This window comes from Martes martes (genome assembly GCF_963455335.1).
Source record: "Martes martes genome assembly, chromosome: 8".
Taxonomy (NCBI): Eukaryota; Metazoa; Chordata; class Mammalia; order Carnivora; family Mustelidae; genus Martes; species Martes martes.
Window position 1 is genome coordinate 101,191,373 of NC_137895.1, and position 21,098 is coordinate 101,212,470.

Sequence of the window (21,098 nt, forward strand, 5' to 3'; positions counted from 1 at the left end):
AATAGAGCAGAGACTCAGTTCTCAGGCCAGCTCCTGACCTTGGAGATGTCAGGTTCAGTGCCAAGGTGCTGGGTTGGAGCTGTAGGTGCCAGGGGAGGGCCTGGACGTGGGAGGTGGGCTGCAGAGGCTGAGGACTCTTCAGAGACTCTCACTAAGCCTGTGATTGCCATGAAGGCCCAGTCACTCTTGCTTTGGTCCGTGTTCCATCTGAACCCAGACCCACTAAGAATCCTGCTCCCCCTTTCTTGAGTCCACCCCAGTGGAGAGCTTGCCCACCAAAACAGATCCCCCTTGCCCTTTGTACCACTTCCCTCCAAGTTCTTATGCAGCTGGGAGTTTTCTTTCCAAAGCCAGACCTTATCTAATCTTTCTTTTTTTTCTTAAAGTTTTATTTATTTATTTGAGACAGAGAGAGTGAGAGTGAGCATGAGTGGGGGTGGCAGGGGAAGCAGAGGGAGAGGGAGAAGTAGACTCCCCACCGAGCAGGGAACCTGTTGCAGGACTCGATCCCAGGACTCTGGGATCATGACCTGAGAGGAAGGTAGATGCTTCACCGACTGGGCCACCCAGGTGCCCCAAACCTTATCTAATCTTCTCACCACTTCCCAAGTCTGCAACAGTTGGTGGTGCTTTCTGGAATACTTTCCTCTTCAAAAATTGCCTCCCACTATGAGGTATTGGATGACCCCCCTAGCATCTTAGCCTATGCCAGCTAAATCCAACCACTTCTGGCTGTTTAATTCATTTAGCAGTAGGATCCCTAACTCTTAATGCCCCAACGATAGATGATTGATTGTACATTCTTCATCTCTGATAGCATTTTCTAAGAAGACATGCAGCGGGGCAGGGTGCAGAGGCACCTGGAAAGAGCTTGATTTTTTGCCTTAAAGAAGCTGGCATTTGCTTCGAAGTATAATTTATGTGCAACACAACACATGATATTAGGTGTTTGATGAATCTTGATAATTGCATCTGCATGTGTTATACCATTCTAAACGAGTTACGGAATATTTCCATCACTTTGGGAGGTTCCTGTGTCCCCGTTTCCAATGGGGGTCTCCCCCACCCCACCAAATACAATGGTTGTTCTAATTTTTATCATCACAGATTAGTTCTACCTGTTCTAGAATGTAATGTAAATGGAATCATTGTTTTTGTCTAGCTTCTTTGGCCCAACATAATGTTTCTGAGACTCATCTGTGTTGCTGCCTGTATCCGTAGTTTCCTTTTACTGTTGAGTGTATTCCATCATGTGAATATATGACAATTTGTTTATCCACTCACTTCTTGGTGAAAATGTGGGTTGTTTCCAGTTTTTGGCTAATAGTGTCGAAGCTGCTGTGAACATTCTAATACAAGTGTTTTCTATATATGGTATTTTTCTTTTTTTTTTTTTTAAAGATTTATTTATTTATTTATTTATTTGACAGACAGAGATCACAAGTAGGTGGAGAGACAGGCAGAGAGAGAAGAGGAAGCAGGCTCCCTGCTGAGCAGAGAGCCCAATGCGGGGCTCTGATCCTAGGACCCTGGTATCATGACCTGAGCTGAAGGCAGAAGCTTTAACCCACTGAGCCACCCAGGCACCCAGATATATGGTATTTTTCTTAAACAAATATTTAGAAGTGGAATTTCTTGGTCATAGGTAGGTATATAGTTAGCCTTCTAAGAAACTCCCAAAGAGAGGTGCCTGGGTGGCTCAGTGGTTAAGCGCCTGCCTTTAGCTCAGGTCATGATCTTGGGATTGAGCCCTGCATCGGGCTCCCAGCTCAGCACAGTGCCTGTTTCTCCCTCTCCTATTTCCCCTGCTTGCATTCCCTCTCTCTCTGTCAAGTAAATAAATAAAATCTTAACAAAAAAAAAGAAACTCCAAAGAGTTTTCCAAAGTAGTTTCAATATTTCAGACTTGCACTAGCAATTCAGGAGCATTCCAGTTCTACCTACGTGCTATGATCTGTGGTTGTCAGCTTTTAAAATTTTAGCCAAGGTCTTTCATTAGCTTTGCATTTTATTAATGCAGCAGTGACACAAATTCTCCTTTACCTTTAAAAAATGTTATGGCTTTAAGTTATGACTTATTTTGATTGTAGAATAAATATGTGAATGAGAAACCCAACAGAAAGCATTAAAAAGAACCTCCACAATGCTACACACTGGTGAGTGTATAATGGTATCTCATGATACCTTTGGACTATTTAGAAGTGTTTCACTCAACTTTCAATTATTGGGGAGATTTTTTGATATTACTTCTAATTTAATTCTGTTGAGTCAGAGAACATAATCTTTTATTTTTATTTCTTTTAAAGATTTATTTATTTACTTTACAGAGAGAGAGAAAATGAGAGAGAGAGAGCGGGGGCTGGGCAGGAAGTACAGAGGGAGAGGGAGAGAGAGAATCTCAAGCAGACTCCCTGCTTGATCCCACAACCCATGAGATCATGACCTGAGCTGAAATCACGAGTTATACTCTTAACTGACTGAGCCACCCAGCTGCCTTGAAACTAATCTTTTAAATTCAGTCCTTTCAGATGGGTGAGATTTGCTTAAAGACCAGCCTATGATATATTTTAGTGAAGGTTCTGTGTACATTTGAAAAGAATGCATATTTTGCTGTTGTTGGGTGGAGTGTGCTATGAATTTATGTTAGGTTAGATTCATTGCTACCGTTCAAATCTTCTACATATTTCCTGATTTTCTTTTCTTTCTTTCTTTCTTTTTTTTTTTTTTTTTTGTCTATGTGGTCTATCAATTACTGAGAGAGGAATTTCTATTATTTTTTTATTTTTTAAGGATTTTATTTATTTATTTATTTGACAGAGAGAGAGCGCAGGAACAGGGGGAGGAGCAGAGGGAGAGGGAGAAGCAGGCTACCCACTGAGCAGGGAGCCTGAGGTGGGGCTGGATCCCAGGACCCTGGGATCATTACCTGAGCTGAAGACAGACGCTTAACTGACTGAGCCATCCAGGTGCCCCAAGAGAGGAATTTTTAAATCTTCAACTATGATTGTTTATTTCTTCCTATAATATTTTGTTTCATTTATTTTGAAGATCTGTTTTAAGATTATTATACATTTAGTCTTATTAATTCTTAATTGTTCATAATTAATTCTTTTTAGTGAATTGACTTTTTTATCATTATAAAATGAGCTTTAAAAAAATCTCTGTAATACTAATATTGAAACTGGCTGGAACATCTGGGTGTCTCAGTCAGTTAAGCGTCTGCCATCAGCTTAGGTCATAATCCCAGGGTCCTGGTATCAAACCCCATATCAGGCTTCCTGCTCAGTGGGGAGTCTGATTCTCCTCTCCTTCTGCTTGCTGCTCCCCCTACTTGTGTGCCCTCTCTTTCTCTGTCAAATAAATACATAAAAATGTAAAAAAAAAAACCCCAAAAACTAGCCATCTTACATTTATTGTGTGCATGGTATATATATACTTTCCATCCTTTATTGTTAACCCATCTGCCTCTATTTTGAGTGTGTCTCTTATAAAAAGCATACAATTGGGCCTTGGTTTTTAAGAATCCAGTCTGATAATCTTTTACATAGAGTGTTTAATCCATTTACATTTAATGCACTTGTCAATATGGTTGGGTTTAAGTTCACCATCTTATTTGATTTTTGTATGTACCCTCTGCAGTACTGCCCTTAGACAGAAGAAAGACTGTCCAGGGTCCCACACCTCAGGGGCCCTTGTGCTTTGGAGTGGCTTTCTCAAGAATTGTAAGTCTCCCTCCAGTGCCTTGGACCAGTGAGCCTGGCAGGGTGCCTTGGGACCAGACCTGGTCCTGTATGGATGGATCCCTGCCACCAGAATGGTACTGATACACTGGTTCAGGGTGACTCTCAAGTTGGACACCTCAGAGCCCTGGGATATTAACATGGCCATCGCCAACCCTTGGGCTTGAGTCATATGTGTGGGCCTGTGGGTAGGCTCTCCTCTGTTCATGTTACTACCATGGTGTTGCCTCTAGTCTGTAGTGCTCAAAAGGGGAGAGGATGAGCAGACATCCTACCCTATGTCATCCCCCCACACTCCAAAGGCAGTCACCCCAACCCCTTTGCAGGTTCTGAACTCTGAGTCCTCCCTTGGCTGCAGTTGATGTAGAAATGTATGCTTTTGGCTCAGTTTTTTTTTAAACCAGTTTTGAGATATAGTTCAGTTATATCTGAATTATACAGTCATACAGTTCACCTATTTGAAATGTGCAAGTCGATGGTGTTTAGAGTATTCACAGAATTGTGCAGCCATCCCTACAATTTTAGAGCACTTTCATCATCCCCAAAAGAAACCATGTGGCCATTAGCAATCACTCCCTATTTCCCTCATTAAGACAGCTCTAGGCCACCATTAATCCACTTTCTGTTTCTATGGATTTGCCTATTGTGCACATTTCCTATACGTGGAATCACATGATATGTGCTCCTTTATGATTGGCTTCTTTCACTTAATGTAATGCTTCTGAGGTTTATCTATGTTGTACCATATATTAGTACTTCATTCCTTTTCATTGCCAAATAATATCCCATTACTATACCATGTAAATTTTTTTTAAAGATTTATTTATTTATTTCAGAGAGAGAGAGCAGAAATGGGAGGGGCAGAAGGAGAGAGAGAATCCCAAGTAGACTCCGCACTGAGCATGGACCTCACGTGGGAGTCAGTCTCACGACCATGAGATCGGGACCTGAGCCCAAAGCAAGAGTTGGACACTTAACTGACTGAGCCACCCAGTGCCCCTCTTGTCATTCCTGAAGAATGTGCACCCATCACCACAGTCAATTTTAGAACATTTTCATTATTACCCCCAAAAGAATGTCCACACTCCTGAGCTATCACCACTCATTTTCCCTCAAACCCTCCCGGCCCTAAACAATAGCCAATCTACTTCCTATTTCTATGGATTTTCTAATTCCCAACATTTCATATAGATGAAATCTTACAATATATAGTCCTCTGTGATTTATTTCTTTGACTTAGCATCATGTTTTCTTGCTTTGCCCATGTTGTACTTCCTTTCTGTCACTAAGTAATACTTCATTGCATGGATATACCACATTTTATTTACCTATTTCTCAGTTGATGGACATTTACATTTTTTCACCTTTTGAGCTGTTATGCGTAATGGTGCTATCAACATTTGTGTACAATTGTACAGCTGTTTTGTGTGTGGACATGTCTTTATTTCCTTCAGGTGTGTACCTAGGAGTAGGATTGTTGTGTCATGTGGTAATTTTTTTAAAAGATTTTGTTTATTTATTTGACAGACAGAGATTACAAGTAGGCAAGAGAGGCAGGCAGAGAGAGAGGAGGAAGCAGGCTCTCCGTGGAGCAGAGAGCCCGATGTGGGGCTTGATCCCAGGACCCTGAGATCATGACCTGAGCTGAAAGCAGAGGCTTTAACCCATTGAGCCACCCAGACGCCCCTGTCATGTGGTAATTTTATGTTTAACCTTTTTTTTTTTTTTTAGATTTTATTTTTTATTTATTTGACAGACAGAGATCACAAGTAGGCAGAGAGGCAGGCAGAGAGAGAGGAGGAAGCAGGCTCCCTGCTGAGCAGAGAGCCTGATGTGGGGCTCGATCCCAGGACCCTGAGACCATGACCCGAGCCGAAGGCAGAGGCTTAACCCACTGAGCCACTCAGGCGCCCCTTTATGTTTAACCTTTTTAAGAGCCACTAGACTGTTTTCCAAAGTGACTGCAACATTTTACATTGTCACTAGCAGTGTGTGAAGTTTCTAGTTTTTTGACATTGTTGCCAACACTAGTTATTATCTGTCTTTTTAAAATTGTAATCATCTTAGTCAGTGGTATCTCACTGTGGTTTTTACATGCATTTCTCTAAGCTCTAATGATGTTGAACATCTTTCCATGGCTTGTTAGCCATTTATACATCTTCTTTGGAGAAATATCTATTCAAGTCCTTTACCCGTTAAAAAAAAAATTTTTTTTTTTTAAGTAATCTCTACATCCAACATGGGGCTCAAACTCACAACCCTGAGAGTCACATGCTCCACCAACTGAGCCAGTCAGGCACCCCAGTTCTTTACCCATCTTTGAATTGGGTTGTTTGTCCTTTTTAAAAATTGTGTCATAGGAATTCTTTATATATTTTAGATACAAGTCCCTCATCAGATGTATGGTTTTCAAATATATATTCTCCCATTCTGTGGGTTGTCTTTTCACTTTCTTGATGGTATCCTTTGAAGTACAAAAAATTTTAATTTTGATGAAGTCCAGTTTATGCTTTTTTCTTTTGTTTCTTGTGCTCTTATTGTCATATTTAAAAAAAGACCCCAAAACCATTGCCTAATTGGGGTAAAACAGATTACACCCATATTCCTTCTAAGAGTTTTATAGCTTTATCTCTTGCATTTAGGTATTAGGTATTTTATCCACTTTGAATTACACTTTTTAAAAGATTTTATTTATTTATTTGAGAGGGAGAGAGAGAGCCAGGGGAGGGGCAGAGGGAGAGGAAGAGAATCCTCAAGCAGACTCCCCACTGAGTGCAGAGCCTGATGCAGGGATCAATCCCAGGACACTGAGATCATGACCGGAGCCAAAATCAAGAGTCCGACGGTTAACCGACTAAACTGCCCAGGTGCCCCAGTGCTGGGTTAATCTTAAACCATGCCTGATGAAGAAGGGACATTCTTGTGATTGGCTCCTTGGAGTATTGCTCCATAGTTCAGGAGTCAGTTATGGATTTGAAGGCGTTTGCTGATTTGGGGGCTCTCCTCTTGTTCCTTCTTTTCTGAGAGTGCCCTTCAGTTTCCAGCTGAGCTGACAATACAAAACTTGGACTCATTAGCAAGAGTGCCAATTTCTTCTTTGGCTCTATCCACCCCTCCCCCATGTACATCATGAAAACCTGTAAAAGCCAGGTAATATGACTCTCAATCAGTATGTTTTTCTTTTCTTTTCTTTTTTTCCTTTTTTTTTAATTTTTTTTTTATTTTTTTTTAAAGATTTTATTTATTTATTTGACAGACAGAGACCACAAGTAGACAGAGAGGCAGGCAGAGAGAGAGGGAAGCAGGCTCCCTGCTGAGCAGAGAGCCCGATGCGGGACTCGATCCCAGGACCCTGAGATCATGACCTGAGCCGAAGGCAGCGGCTTAACCCACTGAGCCACCCAGGCGCCCCTCTTTTTTTCCTTTTTTTAAAGCACTAAATCTCTTCCAGTTTCTACCCTTTAGGTAATTCTCCAATGTCTTCAAATAATTGCTTTTTAATATTTTATTGAGAGTTTATAAATATATACAGTAGTCTCCCCCCTTATCTGTGGGAGATACCTAAGAACACAGATAGTACTGAGCCAAATATACTTGTGTTTTCCTATACGTACAGACCTATGATAAAGTTTTTTTTTTTAAAGATTTTGTTTATTTATTTGACAGATAGAGATCACAAGTAGGCAGAAAGGCAGGCAGAGAGAGAGGGGGAAGCAGGCACCCCGCTGAGCAGAGAGCCCAATGTGGGGCTTGATCCCAGGACGCTGGGATCATGACCTGAGCTGAAGGCAGAGGCTTAACCCACTGAGCCACCCAGGTGTCCCCAGAACCATGATAAAGTTTAATTCATAAATTAAGCACAGAGGTTAATAACAACTGATAATAAAACAACAGAACAATGATAACAACATGCTGTAAGTACATGGTCTCACATGTACACACACACACAACACATCTTCTTGTACTCTTCTCATGCTTCTTGCCATACTCTGAGATGACAAAATGCCTCTGTGATGACATAACACAAAGTCAATGAGGTAGGTGCTGTGATATGGTGTTAGGCCACCTTCTGAGGCTGCGTGAGAGGAAGGATCATCTATTTCCACCCTCTGGTTGGCCAGCGGTAACTGAAACCACAGCAAATGAGACCACGGATAAGAGGGGACTACTGTATTCAATACAAGCTACCCTGCCCTTATCAGAACAGTCTGATCTATATATAACCTCATTGTCAGACGTTAGCTGGTCTGCCTACAAGAATGTGGAAGGATCAGCTGTTTTTGGGACTGGAAAGTCCAAAATTCTGGCCGAGCCTCAATCTTCAAGGGAAATCAGCTCACTGGGTCCTCTTTCTAACACTCAGATTCATTACCACAGATTCAACATGAAGTGCTAGGCTAGCAGGAGGAATGTCTGAGACATGGTTCCTGTCTTCAAGTTTACATCTAGTGACAAAACAAATATGGGTGTGGTATTTCACTGTTTACAGAGCACACGTTCTGTCACGTTTGACTGTCACTGCAACTCCCATGTCCCGACTTTACAGAGATGGAAACTCTTTGACCACAACCTTCTGTTCTTGCTCAACCATGCCCACTGCACCTGGTCTTCCCTCCAGCCGCCAGTCCCTGCCTCTCCACTTGATTTTCAGCCATTAGCTCCTTCCATTTTCACTTCCCTGTCCCTCTTAGATCTGACAGCCCACCACTACTTTCATCACTCTCTTGTTGCTATTATAAAATCCTTTATGTCCCTGACCTTTAATCACACCTTTGTGGAAGCAGCCTGATCCCAGATGGATGAACGATTTCCTTCTCTGTGCATACAACTGGGTGTCTGAGTACACTGGGTGGTCTCACAGGTCCCCATGGCTTCAAGTTTACGGTCACCAGGAGAGCCTTCAACACCACCTGGTGATCCTGCCCCATTCCTCTGGCAAATATGTTCTTTCCCTCTGTGCGATGACTGCTCACACTTCCTCCACTCAAACTTCCAAGTCCTATCTCATCCTCTTGCTCTCAACAGCTGACTTGGCGTCCATCTTTACCAAAGAACCAAACACCACCAAACTTACAAATACACCTGCATTTACGCATGTCCTCACTCCCTGTCCTCCTTTATAATGGACAAAGGTCCCTCCTCCTATCAATTCCTCCATGTGCACCCTGAACCCCACTTCTTGCAGCCTGCTCAGTAATCTCATGTTGATGATTCTCTGCCTTTTGAGGTTTCAATCTCTTCTCTACTGGCTCCTTCCTCAAAACTGTTAAATATGCTCGAGCTTCTCCTCATCTTAAAAAAATAAAACAAAAACAAAACCCAAAAACGATTCTGCTCAATATTGTTCAGTAGTAGTTCTTCTCAACCTCACCCGTAGATTTGACACAATCCTGACCAAAATCCCAGCACGTTGTTTTGTGTATATTGACAAACCAATCTAAAGTTAAAAAAGATCCAAGGTGTGCCTGGCTGGCTCAGTCGGAAGAGCCTGAGGTTCTTGAACTCAGGGTTGTGAGTTTGAGCCTTACATTGGGTGTAGAAATTACTTAAAAAAAAAAAAAGAGGGGGCTCCTGCGTGGCTCAGTTGGTTAAGCATCTGCCTTCAGCTCAGGTCATCATCCTGGAATCCTGGGATCAAGCCCCACGTCGGGCTCTCTGCTTAGCTGGGAGTCTGCTTCTCTCTTTTCCTCTTCTTCTGTGATCTCTCTCACTTTCGCTCTCTCATATAAATAAATAAAATCTTAAAAAAGAGAGAGAGAGACTCAGAGTAGCTAATTCAGTATTGAAGGAGAAGGATAAAAGTCAGAAGAAGACTGACACTACCTGCTTCAAGTCTTACTATAAAGCTTCAGTAATTAGGATAGTATAGGATGGTGGGGCACCTGGGTGGCTCAGTGGGTTAAAGCCTCTGCTTTTGGCTCAGGTCATGATCTCAGGGTCCTGGGATCGAGCACCACATCAGGTTCTCTGCTCAGCAGGGATCCTACTTCCCCTCTCTCTCTCTGCCTGCCTCTCTGCCTACTTGTGATCTCTGTCAAATAAATAAATAAAATATTAAAAAAAACACTATAGGATGGGCAAAAAGAATAAATGAATAGATAAATGGAACCGAGTAGAAAGCCTAGAAATAGATACAGAGAAATATAATCAACTGATTTTTGGCAAGGGACTAAAGGCAATCAATGGAGAAAAGATAGTTTTTTCAACAAATGGTGCTAGAACAACTGGACATACAAAAAAGAGACTAGAATAGGGATGCCTGGGTGGCTCAGTCGGCTGCGCATCTGTCTTTGGTTTGGGTTGTGATCCCAGGGTCCTGGGATCAAGTCCCGTATTAGGCTACCTGCTCAGTATGGAGCCTCCTTCTCTCCCTGCCTCTGCTTGCTGCTCCCCCTTGCTTGTGCTCTCTCTCTCTGACAAATAAATAAAAATATTACAAAGAAAGAGAGAGACTAGAATAGACCTTATACGTTTCACAAAAATTAACTCAAAATGGGTAATAGACCTAAATGTAAAATGCGAAACTATAAAAGTACTAGAAAATAGTATGGGGAAAAATCTAGGAGACCTTGAACTTGGCAATGACCTTTTAAATACAACAGCGAAAGTAGTGTTTGTGAAAGAAAAAATAATTGACAAATGAGATTCCCATTAAATTGAAAAATTTCTGCTCTGTGAAAGACACTGTTAAGAGAATGAGGACAAGCCACAGACTGAAAAAAATATTGGCAAGATGCAAATCTAATAAAGAACGCATGTTAAAAACATACAAAGAACTGTTTAAGCTCAACAATATGAAAACAGGCAACTTAATTGAAAAAATGGGCCCCCCAGTGGGCAAAAAGATCTGAACAGACACCTCCCAAAGATGTATAGCTGGCAAATAAGCATATGAAAAAGAAAAGAATGCTAAACCTCATATGTCATTAAAGAATTGCAAATGAAAGCAACAAGATAATACTGCACACCTATTAGAATGGCTAAAATCCGGTTAAGCCTCTGCCTTCGGCTCAGGTCATGATCTCAGGGTCCTGGGATGGAGCCCCACATCGGGCTCTCTGCTCAGCGGAGAGCCTGCTTTCCCCTCTCTCTCTGCCTGCCTCTCTGCCTACTTGTGATCTCTGTCTGTCAAATAAATAAATAAACCTTAAAAAAAAAAAAAAGAGAGAGAATGGCTAAAGTCCCAAACACCAATCTCCTGTGAGTATACAGAACAGCAGGAACTCTCCTTCATTTCTGGTGGGAATACAAAATGGCAGAACCAACTTGGAAGACAGTTTAGCAATTTCTTACAAAGCTATCTTATCACATGATCTGGCAATTTTGTACTTCAGTATTTGCCCAAATGAGTTGAAAACTTCTGTCTACACAAAAACCTGCACACATATGTTCCAGTAGCTTTATTCATAATTGCCAAAACTTAGAAGTAACCAAGATATTCTTATATGGTTGAATGGTTAAAAAATAGTGGTACATCTAGATCATGAAATATTATTCTGCAAAAAAAGAAATGAGCCATTGAGCCACAAAAAAACAGAAACAAAAACAAAAACAAAAACAAAAACAAAAACCAGGGAATAACCTTAATGCATATTGCTAAGAGAAAGAAGCCAGTTTGAGAAGGCTACATATTGTGTGAAATGATTCCAACTATGACATTCTAGAAAAAGCAAAACTATAGAGACAGTAAAAAGAATCAGAGGTTGCCAGGGGCTTGTGGAGCGGGAGGGATGAAGAGGTGAATCATAGGGGATTTTTAGGGTAGTGAAACTACTTGGTACCATACGATACTATAATAATGGATACATGACATTATACCTTCGTCAAGCCCACAGGACAGAGTGAACTCTAATGTTAACTATGAACTTTAGTTAGTAACAATGTATCAGTTTGGTTCATAAGCTGTAACAAGTGTACCACACTAATGCAAGATGTTAGTAGCGGTGTGTGGAGGGGGAGAAAGAGTATAGGGACACTCTGTATTTTCTGCACAATTTTTCTGGAAACTGGAGCTTTAAGAAAGTTAATTAATTGAATTAGGTTAAATTAAACAAAACAAAATAAACACTACCTTCCTTAATTCCATATCCCCTTGTAGCTATGTCATTTCTCTCTTTCCATGATGGCCATGCTTTTGAAAGTGTTTGTCTAAGTACTACAGAAAATGATAATTTACATTGATCGAATGCTTATTATGAGCTGAAATGTAGAGTGTTGTATTTATCTCTCTCAACAGTCCTATTGTGTTGGTATTATTTTTATAGATTTGGACCCTGAGGTGTGAAATGTTTGAGCCACTTGAGCAACTTCACATTGTTAGTAAGTGTTGCAACCAGTGTTTGAGGACAGGCTGTTGGACCTTATGGGTAATGCTCTTAAATCACTCTACTCATGGGCTCCATTTTCTCTCCAGGGGCATCGGACAACTCCACAGACCACATTATTCTGTAGTCTGTGTAAATGGTGCCTCCTGGGGCATCATTTGAAAGGAGCTGTCCAGGGTTGTGCCATGTGGCAGCCCTGCTTACCTCCCACCCATCCTTCATCTCACTTCATCCCCATCTCTTCATTGGATCGACTCTCACTAAGGTCCATGACTACATTTTAATAAATCCAACAGACACTTTTCCATCTTCTTATTTAACCCCTGAGCCTCATTTGACATGGTTGAATGCCCCTTTCTTCTTGAAACATTTTTCCTCCCCAAACATCGTGTTTCCTTGGTTTCTTCCTCCTTTGGGTGTTCTGATTCAATTTCCTTTGCCAGCTCTTCCTCCTCTCCCTGGCCATTGAATGTGCAAGTTCTGCAGGGTCTTGTCTTGGCCCTCTTCTCTTGTTACCCTCATATACCTTGTAGGTGATCTATTCTTACTCTTTTCTTTAGGTTTTTATTTAAATTCCAGTTAGTTAACGTACAGTGTAATATTAGTTTCAGGTGTACAAATAGTGATATAACACTTCATACAACATCTGGTGCTCATCACTCCAACTGCCCTCCTTAATCCCTGTCACCTGCTTAACTCATCCCTCTACCCATCTCCCCACTGATAACTAGCTGTTCTCTATAGTTAAGAGTCTGTGGCTGAACATCTCCTTAAAATATTTTTTTTTTGGTGTTGGTTTTCTTCATTAGTGAGTTGCCCATTCCTATTCTTTGCCTGTTTTTCTGTCAGATTGTTTGTCTTTATCTTACTAATGTTTTTCTTTTAAACATTCTGGATGGTAATTCTTTGTCAGTCATATGAATTGTAAGTATTGTCATAGTCCTGTGTTTACATTGTCTTTCAGTGGACAAAATTTTACATTTTAATATAACCAAATTTATTAACAAATAGATAACAATGAAAAAAAATCCCCCAAAACACAGAAAACAAACAAAAGAAATCAGCAAACAAGATGGCATATTTTAATCTAACTCTATCAATAATCACATTAGATATGAATAGTCTAAACATACCACTTAAAAGATAGAGTTTAGGAAGCAAGACCCAACTATATGCTGTGTACCAGAAATTCACTTTAAATTTAGAGTATTCAATAGGTTAAAACTAAAAGAGTCAAGAAAGATGTACCATAAAAACACTAATCAAAAGAAACATGGAATGTTTATATTAGTTTCACATAAAGTAGACTTCAGAACAAGAACAGATCAGGGATAAAGAGGGACACAATATACTGATTAAAGGGTCATTTCTTCAAGAAGACATAGTTATCTCGGCAGCTGGGGTGGCTCAGTGGGTTCAAGCCTCTGCCTTCGGCTCAGATCATGGTCCTGGGGTCCTGGGATTGAGTCCCACATTGCGCTCTCTGTTAATCGGGGAGTCTGCTTCCTCCTCTCTCTCTGCCTTCCTCTCTGCCTACTTGTAATCTCTGTCAAATAAATAAATAAAATCTTAAAAAAAAAAAGAAGACATAGTAATCTTAAACGTATATGCACCTAACAGTAGAGCAGCAAAACATATGAAGCAAAACTAAAAGATCTAAGGGAGAAATAAAAAAGATTTACCATTGTAATTTCTTGAGTGATAAAAATGTCTTTTGTTATTTAGTTATTTATTTATAAAGAAATTCAGGTTTTATTTTTACTTATTCTTACACTGGTGGGAGCTGATGTCAGGAACTTATAGGTGAACAATAAATTTTGTTAGCTGAATGAAAAGAAACACAATGTGGCATTATCATTAGGCAAGACTTGCTTTTTCACATTTCACACATGAATGCGATATTACCCTTTCTCGAACAAAATGCCCAGATTGCTAAAGAAACCATCTTTGGAGGAAGTGTTTAATAAGCATATTCTATTTAAATAAATCTTCCAGGAGGAAATGGGAGAATTCATTGCCTCTTCTTAGAAGAAGGTTGTGTTTGTAGTTATCTGTCAAATTCATCTGTGCAGTTCACCAACATCTCCTTATTGGGAACATCAGTATTTCCACACCACGGTTCCCAAAATGACTTCTGATTTTATCTTAATTTTTTAAAAAAGATTTTAGTTATTTATTTGTCAGAGAGAGAGAGAGAGAGCACAAGCAGGGGGAGTGTCAGGCAGAGGGAGAGGCAGACTCCTGGCTGGGCAGGGAGCCCGATGTGGGACTTGATTCCAGGACCCTGGGATCATGACCTGAGTCAAAAGTAGACACTTAACCAACTAAGCCACCCAGACGTCCCACCAAAATGACTTTAAAATCTCCAAATTCTGTGGGGCACCTTGGTTGCTCAGTGGATTAAGCCTCTGCCTTCGGCTCAGGTCATGATCTCAAGGTCCTGGGATGGAGCCCCACATCGGGCTCCCTGCTCGGCAGGGAACCAGCTTCCCCCTCTCTCTCTGCCTACTTGTGATGTCTCTATCAAATAAATAAATAAAATCTTAAAAAAAATAAAAAATATAATCCCAAAATTCTCTGTATCCTTTGGCTTCTCTCTTGATTCCACCTAGGCTTTATTAATAGTTCACTTTCATCATCTCCATCTTCATAATTTTCTTTAGAATATCCACCAGTCCCTCAGTAGGATGTATTTCCTACTGATGAGTGCTGTGGGAGGGCTTTTCTTTCTGCATTCTTTTTTCAACTTGAGTCAGGTAGTCCCACCGCATGTTTTCTGCTTTCTTTCTACATAAGAACTGTATCTGTCATGAATTTTTTTGAACTGCCTTCCACGGAGATGGGTTTCAAGAGATTGTTCACGACCATGGAGTGACTCTTCCCATTCAGATTCTTTACCAAAAGATCAAATGAGGTCTCTGTGAAATGCACGTGTGCATTCTCAGTGGGGACTTGATGAACTCAACTTAAGGTGAGGTAGATCTTCACAAATTTATCTGCCGATCCCATCGGCAATCACTGATTTTCACTGTACATCCTGTTGTCAAGGGAGCAACCAGGGTGGCTGGCTTTTCATTGTCAAGAGGTTCTGCTGCTCTCTGCGATTTCAGCGGCATCTTGGTCTTGATTTCTGTCTCCATCTTGGACTTTCAAAGGTAAGGGCATCGCGTACTCTTTTTCTAGCGGCCTTTTCCAGCAGCACCTTCACCTCCTCTGGGTCTTTCTGTAGCTCTTCCAAAGCTGCAGCCATGGTCAGCTGGGCCCGCAAAGCAAGGCCCGGAGCTGCAGCCACACAGGGAGAGAACAGGAAACAACGCAGGGAGGCTGCTTGCTCAGAGGCAGAGCCCGAGCCCGCCTGGGCAAGAGTCCCAGCCCAGCGCCTGCTGCCTGTGTGCACAGCCGACCCTGAGCCGGCTGTGACCGGCTTCCGCACGTGGCGCCTCTCCAGTGCCTTTTGTTTTCACGTGGTGACTCTTGGTGGGCTCCTGGATAGCTTCAGGGTCAGAACTGGTCACCAGGAAGGTTAAGCCATAATTAGGAGTTTGGAACTTCTAGCTCTATCCACCCACCCTCCAGGAAGGGGAGGAGGCTAGAGACTGAATTAATAATAGCTCTGTTTAGGATAAGGCTGCCATAAAAATCCCTAAACTAAGGGGTTCAGAGAGCTTGCAGGTTGGTGAATGCATTCATGAGCTGGGACCGTGGGGCAGAAGCTTGTGCTCTGGACTCTTCCAGACCTTGCCCTGCGTCCCTCTTTGGTTGCTTGTTTGTATCCTTTATAATATTCTTTGTAATAAACCTGTCACTAGTTAGTAAAGGAGTTCCCTGAATTCCCTTAAACCGTTCTAGCAAATTATTGTAGTTGAGGACGGGGGTCTTGGGAACCCCTGATTTGTAGGCAACTTGGACAGAAGTGTAGGTAACCTACAAGCTCTGGGTCATTGGTGTCAAAATTGAGCTAAATTGGAGGACACTAAGTTGGTGTCTGCGGAGAACTGGAGAATCTGCTGTGGAAAACGCACACATTTGGTGTCACAAGTGTTGTGAGTAGAAACAGATCCTGTAAATTGGCGTCAGAGGAGTGGGATTTGCTCAAACAGCCATGACTCACAGAGACATTGGCTTGGGAAGAGAAAGTAAGGAAGGGGAGGCAATAAGGGATCTTTGACCGCTGCACGGCCACCTAGTCAGTCCCTCATGGTCTGAAACAGCAGCTGTGCCAAGATCAGCCACAGAGAGAATTGAGAAATGGGGGTAGACCTAATTCTCAAGGATTTGGCTCATGAGATACATAAAGAAATGTGAAATAATGAGAAGCATGCTAAATATACACTCCCTTGGTTATTATCTGTAACAGCCAAAGTGAAAGTAGAAGAAACTGGTGGGTTGGACTTTGATGCTGGACCAGTAGCTCCAGCCGCTACCTTCAAAGTCTGAGCTGCAGCCCAGAGCCTCAGAGCTGCCTGCAAAGAGGAATATTAGGCTCTAAGTCCCCGGTTTCCCACGAAGGTTGTCAGGATGGGGGGAGGACAAAACAAAGGAGCTATTGAAACCAGGAGTATCGTGTGAAGGAGTTGTCTTATTTTGTAGAGTGGTGTCATCGGCTCCCTGAAGAACTTCTGCTGAAGTGGGTTGTGAGTATAATTGATCTGGGGGCCGTGTCTTTGGTTTCAAATGCTGCAGAATGGAAGAACGTACGTGTTTGGGTCCATACAGGACCTGCGGCTCACTATGGAACCATCACAAACGGATGATACATGACCCAGGGATGCACAGGAGATTTATGCAGGAGGGAACAGCCAGCATGGTGGACTGGAAAGAAAACACTGGAAAGTGTGTTTATCCTGAGATGATGAACCACCCAGCTTCCCCTATAAATGCTGAGTGGAACACCGCTGATGAAGCAGAGGGTGAGATTCCTTCACAAGCCAGGTGGGACTGGCTTTGTGGCTTGGTGATGACCAGGATAGCCACCTGCTGAGTAAGCCCATTATCCTTGATACACGACCAGATGCTCCTTGATGCAGGAGCCCAGTGCACCGGGAATCCAAAATGGTGGAGTCTTAACAGGGCCTAAGATTAGGTGAGGAGGCTATACAGATGCGGCCGCTGATGGGATTAAATGAAAGTTGGGATGAGAATTAATGGTGGTTCTGAGATGAACTGGCCAGTATCCTGCTGGAAAATCTGCTGTTTCAAGACTGTCAGATGGAGAGACTGGTAGAAGAGGATCATCTCTCCATGGGCTCAGCTGCGTGCTGTTCTCTAGTGGTGATGCAAGAGTTGAACACTGGTTAAAAGTCCCCGTGTTTGGTTTTTTACAGATTCATGGGCAGTAGCCAGTGACCTGGCCATGGGGTCATGGTAGATGGTCAAGGGAAAATGGGACCATTAAGGGGATGCCTGGATAGGGTGTGGCCATGCAGAAATCACTCTAGGAATTTAAGGGGCACACGAAAGTAAGGCAGGTCAATGCCCACCAGAAGAACTCCCTTCCAGATTTAGAAGGTGATTGGTAACACGAAGTCGATGTTTTGGGGCACTCCCTTGAGGTGAGTGGACACGTGGCTGCTGCAGCTGTAAGTAGAGGCTGAATCTAGACATCTTCCTCTTGCACTGTCTGCGGCACAAAATGCCACAAGAGAGAGACTGTAGGTGGCTCTGGGAAAGGTGCTGGGGGGAGGGGGAAAGGAAGGCCATGCACACAGCTTGTTTGTGGACTACATTGGACCAATGCTGGTAGCCCCAGGGAACTGTACATAGGTTCTAATAGGAATAGACCCTTATGTTGGACTGGGCTTTGCATACTTGATAGTAGGCCCAAATGCTAAAAATACTATGATATAGTGATGTTGGTAAAATTCAACTACTTCATGCAAATGATCGAATGTATTGGGGGATTAAATTAAAGCCTCCTCAGGATATAATACCTATGGAAAATGATTGGCCCAAGGAAGACCTGGATCTAGCAGATCATTAGCTGATTTCTATGCTAAATAGTAACATATAAACTTACTATAAGGTACAAATAGCAGTAAATTAAGGGGGAAAGTGAGTAATCAAATTAATTCAAGAATATAAAATGTATGTAATGGTTCTCCAGAACATGCTAGTTGTTTCTTTTCTTCTATCCCTATTCCATACTGGCTTGTCCTAATGTTAGGTATATTGTGTTGGTACTAGTGCTGTGTCTGTTCTGTAAATGCTACACCAAATGAAAATGCTCTGACAGGTATGATCATTTTGCTCTAAGGAATCTGTGACCAGAACATCTTTTCAATATACTGGATGTCCTGGCCAATGTAATAAGGCAAGAAAATAAAAGTTTTACAGATTAGAAAGGAAGACATAAAACTGTTTTTGTTTGAAAATGATATAATTATCTGTGTAAAAATCCCAAAGGATCCACAAAAATGTTCCTAGAACTAATATGTAAGTTTAGCAAGTTTGTCGGATACAAGGCCAATATACAAAAGTCAAACATATTCCATATATCAGCAGTAGACAATTAGAATTTGAAATTTAAAAATGTGATTTATAATAGTCCCTCACCTCCCACCCCCCACTTAAGTATTTAAGTATACATATAAAAAGTATGGCCGGGATCTGTATACTAAAAACTATGAAACAGTAATTAAAAAAATCAACAATGATGTAAATAAATGGAGAGATATACTGTGTTCATGGTTTGGAAAATTCAATATTGCATGGATGTCAGCTCTCCCCAGTTTGATTTAAAGAGTCAGTGTATCCTCAATCAAAATCACAGAAGGCCTTTTTTATATTTTTCTGATAGAAATTGGCAAGTGGATTTTAAAGTTTATACGGAAAAGAAAAGGAACTGAAAGGAACTAAAAAAGGAACACTAGTTGGAGAAACTACCCTATTGAATTTCAAGACTTATTAGGAAACTACAGTCATCAAGATAGTGTGGTATTAGCAAAAGGGTAGACCCATAGGCCTGCAGTGCTTATAGAGAGCCCAGAAATAAACCCACACAAGTATTATCAACTGGGTTTTGAAAAGATGCAAAGAAAATTTGATGTAGAAAGAACAGTCTTTTCTACCACAAAAAACCAAACTTCAACATGTACCTCATACTTACACAAAGAGTAACGGCTCATAAGCTTAAACTGAAAGAATGAAGTGACAAAATATTTAGAAGAAAACACAGGAGAGGGGCACCTGGGTGCCCCAGCTGGTTGGGCACCTGGAGATCAAACCCCGTGTTGTGCTCCCTGCTCCGAGGGGAGTCTGCTTCTCCCTCTCCCTCTACACACACTCTCAAACAAACAAACAAACAAACAAATAAATAAAATCTTAAAAAAAAAACACAGGAGAAAATCTGCATTAACTTTGGGTTTGGTGATCAGATTTCAGATACTACATCCAAAATGCAATCCATGGGGCACCTGGATGGCTCAGTCTGTGGAGTATGCCACTTTTGATCTTGGGGTTGTGGGTTTGAGCCCCAAGTTGGGTGTAGAGATTATTTAAAAGAAAACATAATCCATAAAAGAAAAAATTGATAACGTAGATCATATCAAAATTTAAAAACTGCTTTGTGACAGATATGTTAAGAGAATAAATAGGTAAACCACAGGCTAAGAGAAAACGTTTGCAGATTGCATGTCTGATAATGGACTTGTATCTGGAATGCATAAAGAATTCTTAAAACTGAATAAAAAACCAAATGACCCAATTTAAAAATAGGCAAAAGATTTAAAGAGACACTTTGGCAAATGAGGTATATGGATGGCAAATAAGCATGTGAAAAGATGGTCAACATTAGTCATTAGAGAAATGCAAATTAAAATCACAATGAGGGACTACTGGTCACCTCCCATAATTGCTTAAAACCAACACCACCACGAAATGTAATGGAGCAAAAGGAACTCTGATTGCAGGTGGAAATATGAAAGGGAATATTATAGTCACTTTGGAAGACAGTTTGGCAGTTTCTAGTCCTGAGAAAACATCACAAAAACCCAAACTGAAGGACATTCTGCAAGTAACTGATTAGCACGCTTCAAAACTGCCAAGGAAAAAATAAGAAAAGAAAAAAAAAAAAGAAAGAAACTGTCACAGATCAGACAAAAGGGTCATGACCACTAATACAAGGTAGTATCTTGGATTAGATCCTGTACCAGTAAAAGGACATTAGGGGAAAACTGGTGCAAACTGAGTAAAGTCTATAGCTTAATTAGTATTTCAACAGTGTTAATTTCTTGCTTTTAACTGATGAATCATGAGTGTGTAAGATATTAAAATAAGGGAGGCTGCGTGGAGGATATCCAAACTTTCTGTACCATCTGCAACATTTTTGTAATTCTAAAATTATCTTAAAGGAAATACTCTAATGAGAAAAGAAACCCCAAGTGAGAAATAGACCCACTAAAGTGGTTAATATCAAGGTGAGTAACAATCCCAAGTTAAGGTAAATATGTGACGCAATGCAGATCTCAAGCATTGCTGGTGGGATTGTAAATTACTTCCATAATTTTAGAAATGTTTTAGCAGTATTAACTAAAACTATACAGATTTCCATCTTATGATTTAGCAGTTCTACTTCTAGGTATATACTCAAGAGAAAGGAGTGCATATGTCTGTAAAAAGACATGTATAAGAATATTTGTAGTAACTTTATTCAGAATTGCTGAAAACTTGAAACAACTCTTAAGTTAGAAAGAACCAAGAGAATGGACAAATTCAGGTGTATTCATACAGTGGAATACTACATGACAAATTTAAAAAAAAATTTTTTTAGAGAGAGAATGAGAGAGTGTGAACAGAAGGGATACACAGAGAGAGAGGGAGAGAGAGAACCCCAAGGAGACTCCACAGCGCGGAGCCTGATGCCGGGCTTGATCTCATGACCCCGAGATCATGACTGAGCCGAATCAGGAGTCAGACACTTAACCAATGAAGCCACAGGCACCCCTACATGGCAAAATTTTAAAAAGAAACCAAACTACCGATACTAGCAACAGCAAGGATACATCTCGAAAACATGACATTGATTAAAAGAAGTCAG

The 21,098-nt window shown here is 41.1% G+C and overlaps 1 protein-coding gene and 1 pseudogene across 2 annotated transcripts in view; one reads left to right on the forward strand and one right to left on the reverse strand.

The window, feature by feature from the left end:
* Positions 1–21,098, forward strand: part of VAMP1 (vesicle associated membrane protein 1) — a 78,571-nt gene that overhangs the window by 47,018 nt on the left and 10,455 nt on the right. The gene's annotated exons all lie outside the window — the stretch shown is intronic.
* On the reverse strand, positions 14,761–15,314 carry LOC308348011 (calcyclin-binding protein-like; annotated as a pseudogene). The gene has a single exon. The product of its transcript is annotated as a calcyclin-binding protein-like (transcript).